This window comes from Parus major, chromosome 12, assembly GCF_001522545.3.
Source record: "Parus major isolate Abel chromosome 12, Parus_major1.1, whole genome shotgun sequence".
Classification (NCBI taxonomy): Eukaryota; Metazoa; Chordata; class Aves; order Passeriformes; family Paridae; genus Parus; species Parus major.
In genome coordinates, this window is record NC_031781.1 from 1,779,756 (window position 1) to 1,797,675 (window position 17,920).

Here is a 17,920-nt window from a genome sequence, read left to right on the forward strand (position 1 = left end):
TGCTCCGTTCTCTCTCTGTTTCCCACTCTCATTCTCTCTCCATTTTCTGCTCCGTTTCCCACTCTGCTCTCTCTCCGTTTCCCACTCCATTAGCTCTGTTTCCCACTCTGTTATGTCTCCATTTTCCACTCCATTCTCTCTCTGTTTCCCACTCCATTCTCTCATTTTCCTGCTCCGTTCTCTCTCTGTTTTCCCCTCCTTTAGCTCTGTGTTTCCTGCTCCATTCTCTCTTAATTTCCTGCTCTGCTCTCTCTCCATTTCCCACTCTGCTGTCTCTGTGTTTTCCTCTGACTTTGATTCTTACCCTCTGCAGATCGAGGTTCCCCCGCAGCACAAGCAAACCCCAAGCTTGGGTGGCAGAGTCATGACCCCAAGGCTGGGGTTTTGGGTACCTGGAGGAAGGGAAGCTTTCCAAGGAAGCCAGAATCAAAGGAGATGTTTCAAGGTCCCTCCTGCTCTGTTTATAAAGTTTTCTGGCACCATCTTTATGGTGTTTTGTGTCAGTAATCTCCCAAGTTCCAATACAGCTGGTTTTCCTGGTGTGTAATAAAGCCCATAGTGCTGAGCAAAGACCTTCTTATTCCTTTTTTAGAATGCAAGCCCAGAATTCTGTCCCAATGTTGTGTTGAAACCCCAAATTTGTGCTGCCCAGCATTGCCATTTATTTAATGCCATATGGAAGGAAGAAATGGGCCCTTTCAGATTGTTACATGGTCTCCTTGAAATGATTCAAGTGACTGAATAAACACAGAAGGTTTCTTTCCTATAATCATTTTCTAGCATAAAACTACAAGTGAAAGCAGCTGATCATATTAAATCCCATTACAACTTAATAGCTTTATATGGAGTCTTCTTTGCATTTCTTAAAAAATCCCACATTCAGGGCACGTCCTGAGAGGAGAGGATGGCAGTGAAACACCTGTGTTCTTTGTAATATTGTTCTTGTTATCAAACTTAAAGCCAATCTTCTAAATGTATTTTTGTCCCCAAACTTCATCAATCAAGGTACATCACTACATTATTAATTCCTAACTAAAATGGATGAATACCAACCACAGCTAATTTTAAATTTTAAAAATATAAAATAACTATTAACATCAGAAAACTGCAGTTCTGAAATGAAGCATCCTATTGGGATAAAACAGTGAATGTGTTTCTTATGGTGAGGGAGAAGAGAATGTATTTGCTCTCAGCTTGCTCTGTTCCTGTACCCACTGCTGCTGGCCTGGCTGGAAACATCAGGCTCTCTGCTACACAGAATTTTTGCCATGCAGGTGACCTGATTGTATATTGATGAGTACAGATATTTTTTTATAATCCAGGCACCATTCTGATGTATCCAGCATTATGGTGTAAACAAACAGGTGGGTGGCCAGAAAAAGGTGGAATTATTTTATTTTATTTGAAAGTTGTAGCAGAAGGTAAAGAAAGAGCTTTTAGCTTTTGGACAGATATTGTTGTCCAAGATCTGGGAACTTTATCTGAGGTTTTTGAGGGCTCTGCTCAGAGCACTTTTTTAGAGGAGACTGTTCAAAAATTTCTCTGGCTCTGGGAAGCATCTGTGACTGGGCATGCAAAGCCCAGACATGGATCCCAGCCTGGTTTGGAATTAGAATGTGACTGTTCTTTCCAGTTTAGCTGTGATGCATCTGCTCAGCATGCTTAAATTGCTGCCTCATTATGTGACAATTAATAGTTTTGTTGATGTTTATATACATATGTTAATATTTTCCTCAGTATTGTCAACCCCATATGCATATCGATGAAATGAAATTTTTCCCCATTTAGCATTTTTAATGTGGCATAAATAGAACTGTTTGTTGAAGTTTAGGCACACCCTGCTTCCATCAGTACAGCTCCTGGTTTCACTGAAGACTCTATCAGTAAAAATGAGATGGGAAGCTGCCTCCAAAAATGTGAGTTACATAACAGGTAGAAATCCTCTTTGGCTATAAAATATTTATTCAGTATTATGTAAGAAAATGGAAAAGCTTGGAGGTGGAGAAAAAAGAGGAAAAAAATCTAATATAAGATTTGAGTGGGAAACCGAAGCAGATAAAATCTGAGAAAGTGAGCCTGGTGATGGTGGAAAACAGAGTCTATTTAAGGTTTCCTTCATGACTTCACCATTAATTCCCAAAGTTTCCAGGTTGAGGAGAGAAAAGAAGTGTTCAGGGTCTGAGCTTGCTTTCTGGTGCACAGCTCTCATGAATTCTCAGACTCCAGGCAGAGGAAGAAACGTCTTTTATTTGCTCCTTCAAGCTTCCATCACATGGAGTGAGGACCCAGAGGTAGCTTTTTCCAGGGAAGCATGACTGACATCTCCCTGCACCCACTCCCTCTCCTGGCCCCACTCCTGCCAGGGGCACAGGGATGTTGGGATTCCTTCTCCCATGCCAGGTAACACTTCCAGGAGAGCACAGTGTCTGATGTGAGCACTTTGAAAGCTGTGGTTAACAAGTGAAAGTTTTTCAGCCTGTGGCTTGAGTCATGCTGCTTTCTGCTTCCTGTGACAGGGCAGAGGTTTCCCTGCTGGATGTTTTCTGGATGGTTTGGAGCAGGAAACAACTCCTGGGTTTGTTTTCTCTTGAGACAGAGGATTTGTCCCTAGGTCTGTCTCTCAGTGCATGTACACAGGTTTCTTTGTATTCTGCAGATAGGTAGAGCATACTGGCTTCAGGATTTTAAATTTTTTTTGTTTTCAATTTTGTTTTTAAATCTTATTTATCTCCAGTTTTAAAGCCTTGATGGTTTTATGCTCTCTTTTAATTTGAATCTACAGTGTAGAGGTAGGAAAAACCATTAGTGCTTTTATTAATGATTTTCCTTAATGGTTGCATTTACTCCTTTAAGAATTACAGTGGAAAGCACGGGTGACATACATACTTTTAGCTTAGTAAATGATTGATTTTAAATATTTGGCCAGAAAAGTAGGGATGAATTCAAGTGGATGATATTCCTTGGTTCCAATTAATGTAGGAGCAAAGGATTCTCACCAGGGAAAGGCTTTGATTCCCTTATCTTGCTGTCAAAGCACATGATGAGGAAAATGAAATTAACTTGTCAGAAGCAAAGTTTGGTGAGAACTCATCTGCGTGCAGAATAATTCCTGTAAGCATGACATCTTAATTTCAAGATGTTTCTGACACTGCACAGAGAATTTGTCATGCAAATGAGATCCTCGTTAGGAAGTAATATTTTTAGAATACTTTAAGCAAAAAGAAGTGTGTTCTTCTAAAGGCTTTCTGTACATACATAGAACAACTCTTTAGAAAGGAAGATCAGACTGGACATGGCTGTGTTAATGTGAGACAAGTGTTGTCCCGGATCATCTGCTTAGGAAATCTAAATCTGGAGTTCCTACATGATCTACCTTTACAAAATGTTATGCTTTGAAGGCCTAGGCTTTAAATGTCCAAAATTCAGCCTACCTGTGTAAGCTAACAGGGGCTGTTGCTTTGCTGCAGTGCACCACTGGACATCCTTCCCATTCATTTCATTCAAGAAGAAATGGATCTGTTTCTCCTGGTTTTGAACCTTTTTGGCTAGACTGAGAGGGGCTTTGCAGTCATCTCAGTTGTGTTTTTGCCTGCCTTGTTTTGTAACACAGGTACTTCTGTAGGTAATTTCCAGCCCCTTCTAGAAGCTGAGGAAGCTTTCTGTGTGCCAGCAGGAGGAGGCTTGACTTTGCTGATGACAGAAAATCCATGGGCTCTGTGCAGTCCCCTGTGGTGTGAGCAGCAGAGAGCAGGAGGTGATAAGAGGTTTTGCTCAGTGAACTGTCCTGAACCAGCTGCAAGAGGCAGAGAAATCCTTTGCTTTCTGTAGCATTCCAGCAGTGTGAAGGACAGAAATGATGAAGGCGTTGGGAAAAGTGGTGATAGAAATCAGGAGTTCACCTCACAGGATGATAGGAGTTACAAAGAGGAAATTAATTACTATTCATATCACAACATTTGCTGCTCTGGCTCCCTTGTGGATAAGACCAAATAGGTATTGTTAAGGAGGAGCAGTTTGTGTGAATTCTTGATGCTGTAAATAGGAGCAACTGATTAAAATGAAAGTTCACTTTGGTGTCAGTCTCCTGTGAAACTGATGAGGTATCAGGAGCTGGGATGATCTCTGGTATCTGTCAGCCTGGATATTCAAGTAACAAAGTATGTGAGCCCTTCAGCTCTGTGTGCTTAGGAGATGTTTAATTGATTAATGTGGACACTTCTCCTCAAGTGAAGTGATCAGAACTTTTGTCAGGTGGGTTTGGGTTCTGCTGTTCATCTGGAGAGCGTTAGAGACAAAGTCTGGAATGTGCTGGTCCTGGCCAGAATGCCAGGTGAGCATGTATTGTACCAACTCTACTTCCATTCATATCTCTGTTGAGATGCAGTACTCTTATTTCTTTTTTATATAGATCCTGAAATTACTAAATTTGTAAGTATTTTTTTTTTATTTTATTATCGTCATCTAAAAAATCCCAACAGTGAAACTTCTAGCTTGAGCGATGAAGTAATTTCTGAATACTTTTCTATTCAGCTTTGTAAGGTTTTGGGTTTGCTATAATGTATCTTAAAGAGAAGATGTTTGGGGTCGAGTGTGTGCTTTTACTAAGTGAAGCAATGCCTCTTACAGCTTACAGCAGATGGCAAGGAAACAAATGCAGTTTCTGTTCAAGAGCGTGACGTTGGCTTTGAAATATGCTCTGGAGTCTGGGCTGCCTTTACAAATTGCTCTCCCTCCTTGTCTGAGAAGGATGCTGATGTCAAAGGCTGGATATTGGGCTTTGGTGAACCTCTGTGTGCAGGGAGGGAAGCAGAAAGTACCCTGGGAAATCTGGTGATGAGGGAGAAAGGAGCAGAGAACTGCGTGGAACGAGCCCTGCTCTGTCCACAGAGTTTTCCCCTGCTGGGGTTTTGGTTTTGTTCAGGGAAACGGAGTTTATCTGTGTGCTTTAAATAGCCACATTTTCTTTTAAGGACATCCATCATTAAATCATCCCCTTAGCTAAAAGACAAAACCCAAATGAGCAAAAAATCAAAACAAGGTGTACCCCCCTTAACCCCAAATAACAACCACTCCCCAAAAAAAACCCTAAATGAAACAAAAAAACACCACCCAAACAATCCAATGAAAAACCCCAGTGCTCCCTGAATCTAGCTAACTCCAGGCACAATGAAATAATAGTGCTTTTAGCTGGTGGCAAATATAAATGGAAATTTTATCATCATGACAGCAATTCCTAGAGGGCTGCTTAAGCACTGATGAATTGAATATAAATATAATAACTCTATATTTGAGAATCTACAGGTAAATAGTACATATAAGAACAGAGCTGTGATATGCATTCAGTCAAATGAAAGCATTATTTTTGAAGAGGTAAGGAAATGGGAAGAGAAATGGGATAGAAGGGGTAGATAGAACCCCTAATAATGAAGGAAATAAGAGATGCAGGAATGAAGGAAATAAGAGATTTGTGTGTGTCTGTGAGAATCTGAGCCCATGTGTCCCTGAGTGCTGCTGCAGATTCTCACACTGCCTAATGAATGTACTTTACTAGAAGAGTTATTGACTTCTGGGGGGCCAAACCTGTGTCTCTGTGATGGAAGAGGTGCAGAGCTGTTGGTTCCATAGGTGCTGCATTCCAGGCTGCATTCCAGCTGGCAGGCACCTGGCACCACCACTTCACCTGCCTGCAGTGTTGACAAAGATAATTGCAGCATTTCTGGAGAGAAAAGAACCCAGTCTTATGGCAGTCAGCTCCAGGGGGATTCCTTCCCGAGGCACTCAGTGCAGGTGGGTGCCTGTGACAGAGCCGTGGGACAGAGCTTGGCACTGACACCCAGGGGCTGCTCAGCTCCTGCAGCAGGAGCAGAGGGGATGACTGAAGGTGCTGCAGAGAACAGAAGGATTCTGATTGCTTGACAGAAATGCAAAGGTTTCCTCACTCCCCTCACTTGTGGTGTAGGACATGAGGGGCCAGCAGAGCATGTGCTGATGTCACCTCTGGTGTTTTAAATGAATGTTTTATGTTCCAGGCTCTGGTCACAGTCTGCCAGGCTGTCCAAGGGCTGGCACAAAGCTGCCTCCAGAAGTGGTGAGCCTGTGACTTGGGTGCCTTGGGGAATATGCCACTCTGTGGATTTACTGCTGAGATTCATATCCTGATTGATTTTCTTGAAAGGATCAACCCCAAAAGCATGCATTTATCAAAGGGAAATTTAAGAACGAGCATGATAGTAAGGTGTTATTTCTTCGATGGCAATCCAAAGTTCTGAGATGTGGATGGCTCAGGTCTGGTGGCATTTCTGTGAAGCCTGTCTGGAGTCACAAGCAGTGGCTGTCCAGCTGGAATTGTGTTGAGAACACAGAACTACTCCCTCCAGTTATGGTTCCACAGGGGACAGAGCTGCTTCTCTGACACGAGCAGAGCAGCAGGGTGAGAGGCTGGGCACGTAAGAACACAAACTGAGCCGAGACAGGATCATTTCCTCAAGGTCAGAGGCTATCCTGGGGTTTAGGCTCGGTTCTGTGGGTCTTTCTCATGTTGTACTTTGTTGGTGCAGTGCTCAGAACAAACAGCTTTTTAAACTGTGAAGCACAAGTGACAGAGGATGAATTTTGTTATGCAAGCACCTAACAGAGCAGTTAAGTACAGAAATAAAGTATCCTCTTGCCATCATAGGGCTAAGAAATGCTGCTAGATATGATTAACTCACTAGCATGTACAGCAGACTTCTATATATGGGGTATTTAACAAAAGTTTAGTGATTGCTTTTATTAATTAATCTAATAAAGTAATTGTATAGATTTTTTCCTTGTCAAATATAATCATTCAAATAATATTTTAATCATGCAGTAATTAGCCATGATCACATACTCTAGTCTGTAAACACTGCAGATGCTCGTACTTTTAGTAAACACTGGGTTACCACAATAATTAGTCCTGGGTGCTCCAGCAATTACAATTGCCTTTGTGCCCTCTGCTTAATGAGTGACAGAAAGTACAAACCATTTCGAACAGGGACACTCAGGTGTATTTTATGAGAATTTAAACTTTCCCATAGCTGTTCATTCTTTGAATTCCCATACCAAAACTAATCTGGGAAGCTGTATTTTTTTATGTTTCAGGACAGATTTCCCACGACCCTGACTATAAATAAAACAAGATTATTATTTCTGGAGGCTGATTCTTTCTCTGAGTAGTTTTCATGGTTGCTTTCTTAATATTAAGACAAACAAACAAACAAATCAACCAATTTTTTTTTCTGTTATCACCCATCCATTGTCTTTCTGTGAATTGAATCTTAAACCTCCAACTACTGGGGCTGTGCTGACACAGCAAAGTGGTTTGCTTTTGGTTGTTTGCTCTTTGGAAAAGTTGATGGTAAATATGAGGAAGGTTAAGACTTGCAAAGTCAGAAACAAAGATGTGTGCGACCATTTTGCATTCAAGATCCAAGGTTAGCTGCATGCTTTGTACATAAGTTTGCAATTCCCATTTATCAGCAAAAAAGCTGAGCTGTGGCCTGTGTGTTCATGGCTGGACACTCTGCTGGGCTGGCCACAGTTAAATTTGGACAAGGTTAAATGCAGGAAAAATGTAGTCTTGATGACATATGCTTTATGTCATCTATCCTTGATGAATTTTCAGGGAAAAGGTTAGATTCTGATTTCCAGCAAGATACTGGAAAAGCTTCCTGGACTTGCTCAGAAATGATTTATACTTATGGTGTTGGTCTGTAGATAAAAACCTACAAGACATCTGCAGGAGATGTATTTCTGTCCCTGCTGGCTGTCGGGAGAAGGAAAAAGATCTTGTGCTCTGAATTTACTGACTCCTTAATGGAAAAAGGTAATACAGGATGATTAGAATATTGCATAGGCTCATGAGTAATACAAATTCTTTAATGAAAATTTAAAATTGGAGAATGCTAACTGCAGCAATATCATTGATGCTGCTATCCCCTTGAGCAAAGGACTTGGCTCTGGTTTTTATTGCTATTCAAAGGTAAATAAGGCAACCAAGTGAGGAGATTTGACAGTTTGCAAAAGCTGGTGGCCTTGCTTGAAAGCTGCTCTAGGTGACCCTGCCTTGGCAGGAGGGTTGGACTAGGTGGTCTCCAGAGGTCCCTTCCAGTCCTGACTGCTCTGTGATCCTCTCAAAGCTCTGAGCTGAAAGGCAAAAGTTTTAAATCCTCCAAGTAAGATTCATTGTTATGGGTTAAGGTAAACAGGACCTGAATCCTGTTGGAAGAGAACATGGGTGGCACATGCACTTGGGAAAAGAGTTCCAAACCAGCACAGAATTTTCTGTCACAGTTTGGGAATGGGGTTTGTGCTATGTGAAGTTGTTTTTGTAAGCAAAGCAAATCATAGCTGGGCTTTATTCATGTCCTTGGTGCCTTCCAGGCTAGAACATGTAATTAAAATTCTACTCTGTTAATGATGGAGATGGTGCTGCTATGGATTAGGGCAGATGAAGTGACCATGGAGTCCTTGACAATCTGCCCGGGTGTGATGGGTTGGCCTCTGCTAAGAGCAAAGCACTTGCTTGGCTTCTTGTTCACACCTTCCCCACAGTGGGATGGGGTAGAAAATAGGAAGAGCTGGAGTCAGAAATCTCATGGTGCAAAATAAAGTCAGGGAGATCACTGACCAGTTACTGCTCTGGGCAGAATGGGCCAAACTCAAGGAATCAAACTTGATTTTAAACACTTGATTACTGATTGGGAAACAGGCGACAAGTGTGTCACTGATCCATTCCCCAGTTACTGCCATTGCTTAAATGTTCTCTCACAGGAGCAGCTCAGGGTCCTCTGACTGTTCCAGGGGCACCCTGGACTCCTCCTTTAGGCTCAGCTTTGGCCTGTGGAAGGTGTGGAGTGGCTGGCATAGGGCAACCCCAGCCCTGTTCCACTGAGCCCTGCTGTCCTCTTGCCAGCACACCTGGTAAAAAACACTTCCAGGCTCCAGGCTGGCTGCTGGGCTGTCCCCATGCCTGGGAGTGAAGTGGTGAGCCTGGGCGGTGGGCAAAGCCTGGGCGGTGGGCAAAGCCTGGGCAGTGGGCAAAGCCTGGGCAATGGGCAAAGCCTGGGCAATGGGCAAAGCCTGGGCAATGGGCAAAGCCTGGGCGGTGGGCAAAGCCTGGGCGGTGGGCAAAGCCTGGGCGGTGGGCAAAGCCTGGGCAATGGGCAAAGCCTGGGCAATGGGCAAAGCCTGGGCGGTGGGCAAAGCCTGGGCAATGGGCAAAGCCTGGGCGGTGGGCAAAGCCTGGGCTCTGGGCTCTCAGCTGCCCCTGGCAGGGAGCAAAAGGCCTCCTCCAGGGATGGCAGCTCCTGGGGGTACTTCTGCTTGGCACCAGTGGTGCAGCCTGAGGGGCCAGAGTTTAGTTCAAGGTCAGTAAATCCCAGGTGCCACTTGAGGAGATCCCCAGTTTGCACGGTGTGGCTGTGCTGGGGGAGCTCTCGGGAACTGCCCGGGGCAGACACGTCAGCGCCGAGGCTGCGTGAGGGAAGGACTGGAGTGAGTGTAACCAGAGCCTCGGTTCCTTCTTGGCAACAGCCCCAAGAAGATGTTGCGGGAGGATGAGGAAGCAGCTTTGTGGTTGGGATCTGTTTATTTCCAGCAGTAAAGCCTGGAGAGGGGCAGTGTGTCAGCTGGGAACAAACAGGGACGGGGCCAGGGCTTGTTTGGCCTGCACGAACACCAGAACCAGCAAAGCGGCTTTCTTGTTCCCCCCAGTATCACACTGGTACCCCAGTGGCTGTGAAGGGAGAGAGCTGAAGGATTCCTTCCTCTCCCTCTGCTCCCTGAGCTGTCCTTACAGCTCGCTGGAGAGCTTGGCTTGTGTGCTGGGGCTGCAGGAGGCAGCAGGAGCAGCTGGGGCACAGCGCCCTGCAGCCTGTCAGAGATGAGGAAGAGGAGTTTCAGGGCAGGAGCACAGATTGTCTGCAGAGCACGGTTGGGACACCCTTGTTCTGCACTGAGGAGCTGTTGGGGGGTTTGCTGGAAAAGCGTTTTTCTGGTTGTTTTCCCCGTCTGCCACCTGTCCTGTTTGTGTTTGGTGGCACTGGCTGCTTTCAGCTTTGCAGATTTTCTCGGTGGTTCTGTGGCAGGTGCATTGACCATGGGGTAAGAACAGGTGAGGAAGACACATTCTTCTCCTGGGTTTTGCCATTTCTTTTGAGCTACAGCTGGTGAAGTTGGAGGGAGCAAATTCTTTTCCAATGTGTTTCTCTCCGCGGATTTTTTGCTGCTAGGTGGTCACCAGATATATTTTCAACTCCACATTTTAAGGAATAATTGTAGCTATTTTCTTTATTAAATGTATTTTGCCCACCCTGAATGAGTCTATTAGTATTTCAAAAGCTTTTTTTGTTCTTACATTTTCCAGTAACAGTCCTGTGCTTGGACTTAAGCTAGAACTGCTCTGTTAATGAAAACTGTGTGACAAACAAAACACTTTCTTCTCTCCAGTTTTCCTGAGCACCTTGTGTACAAAGCCAGAGGGAAGGGGCATCATCCCTTGTCCCACAGGTGTTGGAGGAGATGGTTCTCACACCCAGTGGGTGTGCAAATGTGGAATCCAACTTTGCTCCTCTGTCTGAGGTCAGAGCTGATCCTGCTGAGAAGGGCAGGGTCAGAGGTGGAGGCTGGCAGTGCTCCTGACACCGCGAGTCCCAACACAGCAATGCAGGAGGAATCATAAGAGATTAAAGGTTTTCTCTTAAAAAGTCAGTCAGGGCTGTGAAAAGAGAAACAAGCAGAAAAGAGCAGACTTGGGAGCAGTCAGTGGATATGAACAGGGGCAAAATGAAAAGTTGTGTTTGCTGGCATAGACACATTATGGTACCTAGGTGCAGGTACAGCACAAAAGGAAGGAATTTAGGAATTTCTATTTAATGTCATTTCTATAATTTAATTCCATGGTTTCTGCTGCCCACTTTAATAAGGTTTTCTGTGTTTGATTGCAGATGTTTGTATTTCAAGGTCAGAAAGTTTGAGGTGCTTCAGCCTTATGGGTTCTAGAGGAAAATAACTTGCAGCAAAACTGGATGTGACCTCAGAGGCAAACACAAAATAAAACAATCCCTGGGATTTGCAGACTTAATTTAGAATGCAGAACATTTTCCAAGCAGCGTCTTACTGTTTTATTTTTTCAGAGCATATTGTTAATGTCTTGTAATTTTTAAGAGCATTTGAAGGTTTGTTTTTTTTTTTTTTTTGTAACCATTATTTTACCTTGTTACTCTGAGTTGAGTTTGTTTGATAGCTGTCGTGTTGGTTTTTTTATGTCCTTATCAGGTCACAGGTATTTGATAGACATGTCATTAGGCATGCTTTTGATTCACCTGGTTATTTTTTAATAGTATTTTCTGTGATACTTATTTGCAAAAAAGGTAATGACTAATTATGGAAACAGTGTTGTGTGTTTATGCCATCTCTTTCCTCTCATGTTTATGGTTGTGTTTTCTTTTTCCTTTCATTGTTACTTTTTCTCCAAAAGAAAATTATTCAAAGTTTAATTCTAAACCACACTTTCCTCAGGAAAATACACATCATGTTAAGTATTAGTGTATATAGGATTTATGCAAACTCTGTAAGCAGTGTTGCGTAGCAATTTTTAGATTCATGTTTTTCCTGAAGAGGTTTTCCCATTAATAAAATTTTACTGTCTTTTCTCACTTTATTTTTCTGATTTCCATGTTGATTCTCATGTTTTACAAATATGTTCATTTGGAAAAGATGGTAGTTATTAAACCTTATAAGAGAAGCTGATTTTGGCAGTTAAGTTGCTTTTTTTAGCAATTTGTTTTCTAACATTTCATTTTCCTTTGCCTTGGGCTAGAGAATTAGTTTTGTTACTTTGGGGTGAGGAGTCATTTGCTTGGGCTGTTTTTCTATCAGAAGAGGTTATGAAGCAATGAAAGATAGTTAATTTGGAGAGGAAAATAAAAAGCTGTTCTGTATGTGGGAGCGCCTTCCTTGTAAAATGTTGGAATGTACTGTATCTATAAAATGATATTGAACACGGGCAGTCTGAGACAAGACAATGGAACAAAACCAGCCAAGCCACTCTTTGGTGAAGGGAATGGAGAGAGCTGTGCTCTTGTGGCATTATTTAGTGGTGCTGAGATGTCTTTGTGTGAGAGGCAGAGGTGTCCCTGGGCAGGATGTGCAGAGCGAGGCTGTTGCTGTTCAGGTGCTGGGGTCACACCCCTTGTTCTGCTTGGCCTCAGTGTCACAGCCCAGCCTGCCTTGGAAGGGACCTTAAAGTTCATCCCAATCCACCCCCTGCCCTGGGCAGAGACATTTTCCACCGTCCCAGGCTGTTCCAAATCCTGTCCAGCCTGGCCTTGGGCACTTCCAGGGATCCAGGGGCAGCCTCAGCTGCTCTGGGTACCTGTGCCAGGGCCTGCCCACCCTGCCAGGGAAGAATTTCCAATCTAAATATCCAATATCCAATTTAAACCTATTCCTTGCCAGTGTGAAGCCATTCCCCCTTGTCCTGTCACTCCAGGCTCTTGTCCAAAGTCCCTCTCCATCTTTCTTGTTGGCTCCTTCAGGCACTGGAAGGCCACAATTCAGTCACCCAAAACTTCTCCTCTCCAAACCCAATTCTTGTCTTATTTTGAACAAAGCATTAAAAGCACCATTAAATTAAGTAAATAAAACAAGAGGAAATACAAGGGATGAATTCTTCTCCTCCTAATTTATTGCAGTGTACAGGCACTCTCACAGGGAAGAATTCCTGCCCAAATCCCATCTATCCCTGTCCTCTGGCACTGGGAACCATTCCCTGTGTCCTGTCCCTCCATCGCTTGTCCCCAGTCCCTCTCCAGCTCTCCTGGAGCCCCCTTAGGCACTGGGAAGGGGCTCTGAGCTCTCCCTGGAGCCTTCCCTTCCCCAGGTGAGCTCTCCCAGCCTGTCAACATCATCCACAAAGTCCTTGATTTCACTTTTAGTGCCAAGAGTGGCTGAGACAAACAAATGTCTTTCAGGGAAGCTTGTCCCTGTGGACAAACAGTGCTCCTGCTGGTTCTGCAGCAGGAACTGATGCCAACAGTCTCTGCATGCAAGAGTTCTGCTGCTGCTGTGCTGCAGGATGGGATTTTTGTTGTTGTAGTTGTGTCACAAATGGACATTTCCATCAGTTCTTTTGTAACACCCACTTTTGTAATACCCGCTTATTGAGGTTTTGGATTTTATCCTCCCTTTTTTGAATGTGCCTTTTTTCCAAATTATTTTGTTGTGTTTGTTTGTTGGTTTGGGTTTTTTGTCCCTTTTTCCATTTGATCTTGATGTTTAAAAATAGATATTTTTCAGACATCATTAAAGCTTCTGCCTCCATGAAATTTTAACAGATGTGACACTTGAGAGGCTGTGTAGTGGGCAGCGATCATTTATCAGGCAATGCTTTTTAAGACCTGCATTATTATTCAGTGATTAAAAATTCACAGGAATGAAAAGATACCTTTGTAAATATTTTATTCTTTCTTTCTTTGTTGCTATTTTGCTTTTTTTCCCCTACAAAATTTTTTAAGATGGTAATAGCTGCTATGAAAGGCTGCTAGTAACTGCAGGATGATTTTCTGTGGGCAGTTCTGGTTCTGAGGTAGGCAGTGGGAGATGAGAATTTAAGGGAAGGGCTCAGCATGTTGAATTGTTTCCCAGTCTGCACCTGCCTATGTTCTTTTGAGAATGAGCAAAGAAATACTTGTAGTAATGTGCATATTTTTCTTGTGGTGTTTGGTTGAGATACTGAGAAAGCTTTGACATTGAGTGGAGTTAGGAACTGCTGGAAGAAAACTCATATTAACATAAAATATAATAGATGCTGCTAACTCATTTTGGAGAGGTAATTGGCTGAAGCTTGTGCATTGTTTAACTAATTTCCACTTCTTTATTGCTTCTCTTTCTATTGCAGAATAATGAATATTCTTGGTGTTTTAGACATTTGAATAGAAATGTTCACCTTTCCCTTATGTTCCGCTGCAGATTTTTAAGTCTTTTGTGTGTATTGTTAAAAAGCTGTTTTGACACAGACTCTTTTGGGAGGGCCAATCTGTTTGCCTGTACTTCTGTGTTTGGTAACTGTTTAGCCACAGTGTTGTCAATGGGATGAAAATGCCAAAATCAGTGGTGGGAACTCCCCAGCTTCCAAATCACAAGGCAGTAAATTTCCAGCTGGTTTCCACATGGAGTGTTGTGTCACTGGAGATGTTGGATCACCTTTCTTGTTTAGAGTTTTGCTATTTCTGGCTGTAACATCAGCATTTTGTTTTGACCAGCTCCCAGTAATCACTGTTGGAGTACAAAGCTCAAAGTGTCTTGTTTTCTGACCTCATGTCTTAGAATTTGAGTTACCTGCTTTTATTATTTCATGTAGGAAAAAAACCCATTTCTTCAAAATCCCTTGTAGAAAGGAATGTTTCATATAGAAAATCTCTAAAAGTGTGCATGAAGTATGACAAGGCAATGTTTAAAATCCTTCTTTGTAAAGCTGACTTGTAAAAACTTTGAGAGCAGAAAAGATTTCTTATGAATGGAAAAGACTGAAGAGGAGTGGACGTGTATGTTGGATCAATAGATGTGCCATCTCATCCCTTGTCAAAATCTACTTACTCTTTTTATAAAGCACAGTGGAAGTTAAAAAATGATTGTGGGTGAATAATGCTCTGTCAAATGTCTCTAACAAATGGTATTTGCAACAGTGGAGTGGAGTCAGGACTAGTGAGATGGGACAGAGCTCATAGTGATGGAACTGGTACAGGAATTCCAGCAACATTCTAAGGATGAGTTTTCAGCTTATTTATTTCCTGTTCCCCATGGAAAATAAAAAAAATCTCTTGCAGCAGTGGAGCAGTGTGTGATTGAATTGAATTGGCATCTTCCCAGAGCAGAGAACTTGTTGTATTGACAGTGTATATATTTCAGCTGAACAATTTTAGTTAAGCAGTTTCCTTCCTGGAAATGTCAAGCTTCAGTAGTAGTACATTTTGGGGATGGTAACTGATATTTAAGATAATTGTGCTGCATGGATGCTTCTTTCTTTTCCTCAGTGAGCACAGATAAATCCTTAAAGGAGACTTAAAGACAGACACTTTGGATTAGTGCAGGTTTAGCTGGATCCTGTGTTTTACTGACTATTGTGTTTGAACTTCTCTCTGGCCTGAAGTGTGAGAATGACAGATGAAGATGAGGAAGATTTGTTGTGCTGGAGGTTGAGTTTTTATTTTGGGAAGCAGCATTCTGGTTGTAGAGCAGGAGAGAAGCACTGCAGGTGAATGGTTAGCAGAGCTCTGGAAATTCCTCTTCCGTGTGTTCCCTTAACTCTGGGTCCATCTCTACTTCACACAATGCTCCAGGTGTCACATAATTGTCACCTGCCCATTTCTGAAATGAACATTAACACACCAAATATTTTTTAAAATGTTCTCACTTCGCTTGCCCAAAGATTCCGAGTGGCAAGAGATTGTCTGGATCCCTTTCATGCTGTTCAAAGCTCCCTTTTTCCCTTGGATCAGAGTGATGCAAACCCAAGTGTTTGTTTTTTCCCTTGCAGTTTAGGGCTGTGGAGATTGGATCTTTGATATTCTGGGTTTTCTCCTCAGATGGAATAGCAAGGCTCTATTTCAAGGGCATTGCGGGGAATGTGTGATATCAGAGAGCTCTTCTTGAGTAAGGAGGAAAATTATTTTAGAAAGTTGATGAGGCAAACTCATCAGGTTTAGGATTAAACTGGCACACACCATATAAAGGAAAGCTGGTCAATCAGAGAGAAAATATCTCTAAATAATGGATATATTTTATTATTTAGATGTAATGACCTAGTCAAATACTATTTTTTTCCTCTTGAATTCTTGAATAAGTGAGTGGCAGCTGAATGCAAAATGCAATTGACACATTTACAAGGTTCTTGTGAATTTTGGCCTACTTCCTTCCCTGTTAATCTCTCAAAGACTTCTAATAAACAAATTTAATGGTACCAGTTGTGTAGTATTTTTTAAATTGAGAAGGCTTTTTTCCTGCTTTGGTTGGATCCATCTCAGCCAGAAAAGCAAATGCCTGCTGTTTTATGGGATTGTTGTTTTAAACTGTGTGTGCTGACAGAATAAATATTCAGGAGACAACATCATTTTGCATATATATATATATAGACACAGATTTTTTTCCCTTTTCATCTGATTTCTTGTGGTTGCTGCTGTGGGCTGGGGAGGTGTCTGCAGTGAGGGCTCCTCTTCGACCTCTGCACTGGTGAATATAGAAAGCAATGTTTGCTCTGACAATGCATTTGTGTCTCTATGAAAAAGGTACTGAATCGTCCTCATTGTGCTGCTGTTCCTCTCTACCCATTCATGTTTCAAACAATAAAAAAAGGCATTGTGAGAGCCAAACACTTTTATGCCAACATAACAATATTTGAAGAAGATAATCAAAGCTGTTTGTTCTGCTTTACTGCTTTTGCTTTGTCTGCAGTTCAGGTCTTCATTATGAAGCAAGATGGTGTCTGAAACATTGTCTGTGAAAGAGATTAAAAAAAACCCCCAAACCAAAATAGATCTGGGGCTAAACCACCAAGGGAATGGGTATTGGCTTCCTGGAATATTCCTGGCTGTGTTTTCTGTGTGTTCATGGCCTGCTGTGTGCCAGGCTCCTCCAGGTGTGGCTTTGGAGAGAAACATTCTGAAACCTTGTCATGGGAATGTACCTTAATATATACAGACATAAATAAATATATAAAAACCTGTTTTGTTTGGAGTTACACTTAACAGAAAACTATAGAGGTTTTTATCTTTCTTATAGGCTTTCATATAAATTTCTTTCTTAGAGGGCTTTCATATAAAATAAGGATACTTCTGCTTTGTTGTAGAGGCAGAATTGTTATTTAAACAGTGCTATAAGAATGATTGGTGAAAGCCTCAGCAGAGCAGAACCCTGGAATTGTTTATATGTAGAGCAGAAGAGAAAGTCAAGTACCAAGAGAGACCCTTTTGCTAACAGTATAGGAATCATTATTTTGGTTTTTTTTCCCCCTTTGTTTTGTGGGTTTGTTTCTTTGCTGTTGTTGGTCCTTCAGCCTTTTGCTTAGCTGTCAGAATAATAGGTCATATGGTAATTGAAAATATTAATAGAGAGTAGCCAGAGCATTTGCATGCAGAAGGCAGCAAGGAGGAACTGCATATAGCACAGGCTTCTGCATCCTCACTTGAAAGTTGTCTTGATTTCTGATGGGCTAAGGAGAGGTGTATATATAGAGAGAGGTGGGCTGCTCTGCTGAGCTTTTCTCAGCCTTAAGATGGAAATTTTCCCAGGAAATTTAATGCAGTGGGAGAGTTTTCCAAATAAGTACCTGTAGCCACTGACACTTTGAATAAAATTGTACTGAAATAGATTTGGTGTTTTTTTTTTTTAAAAAAAATGAGTTGAAAGATGTGTCTTACTGGTTGTGTGGAATTGGGAATTATTTTGTGGGGAGGAAAAATAACCACAAAAACCCCTAAATCAAATCACTTAATACCCACTCAAAACCTGCCTGTGGATCACAAAGCTTTGTACTTCCTGAACCTGTGTTTGGAAGAAATAATGATGATAATAATATCAAATTTCTAAATTTCTTTTTTTTTTTTTTTTTTTTAACCAAACTGCTTAATTATTCCTGGAAATTAAAAAGTAGGCATTAAAAATATGTATTTTTATATAAATAAAAATATGGAAGTGCCCTGTATGATTTCAAATGTTCCACCCAGGAGCTGAAGTCATGCTTAGCAATAGATTGTCTCATATAATTAAATGCTTTGTTGGATTAGAGCCAAACTTCTTGCCAAGGTGTAGAACTGACCTTTGGCATGGCACAAATATGAGTATTTTCTACTCATTTGTATTTTGTATTTTTTTTTCCTCCCAGTCTTCTAATGCTCAAGTC

At 42.0% G+C, this 17,920-nt stretch overlaps 1 protein-coding gene across 8 annotated transcripts in view; it reads left to right on the plus strand.

Annotated features, from left to right (window-relative positions):
• The window catches only part of ATP2B2 (ATPase plasma membrane Ca2+ transporting 2), a 398,601-nt gene that overhangs the window by 34,071 nt on the left and 346,610 nt on the right, over positions 1 to 17,920 (plus strand). The window lies entirely within an intron of this gene.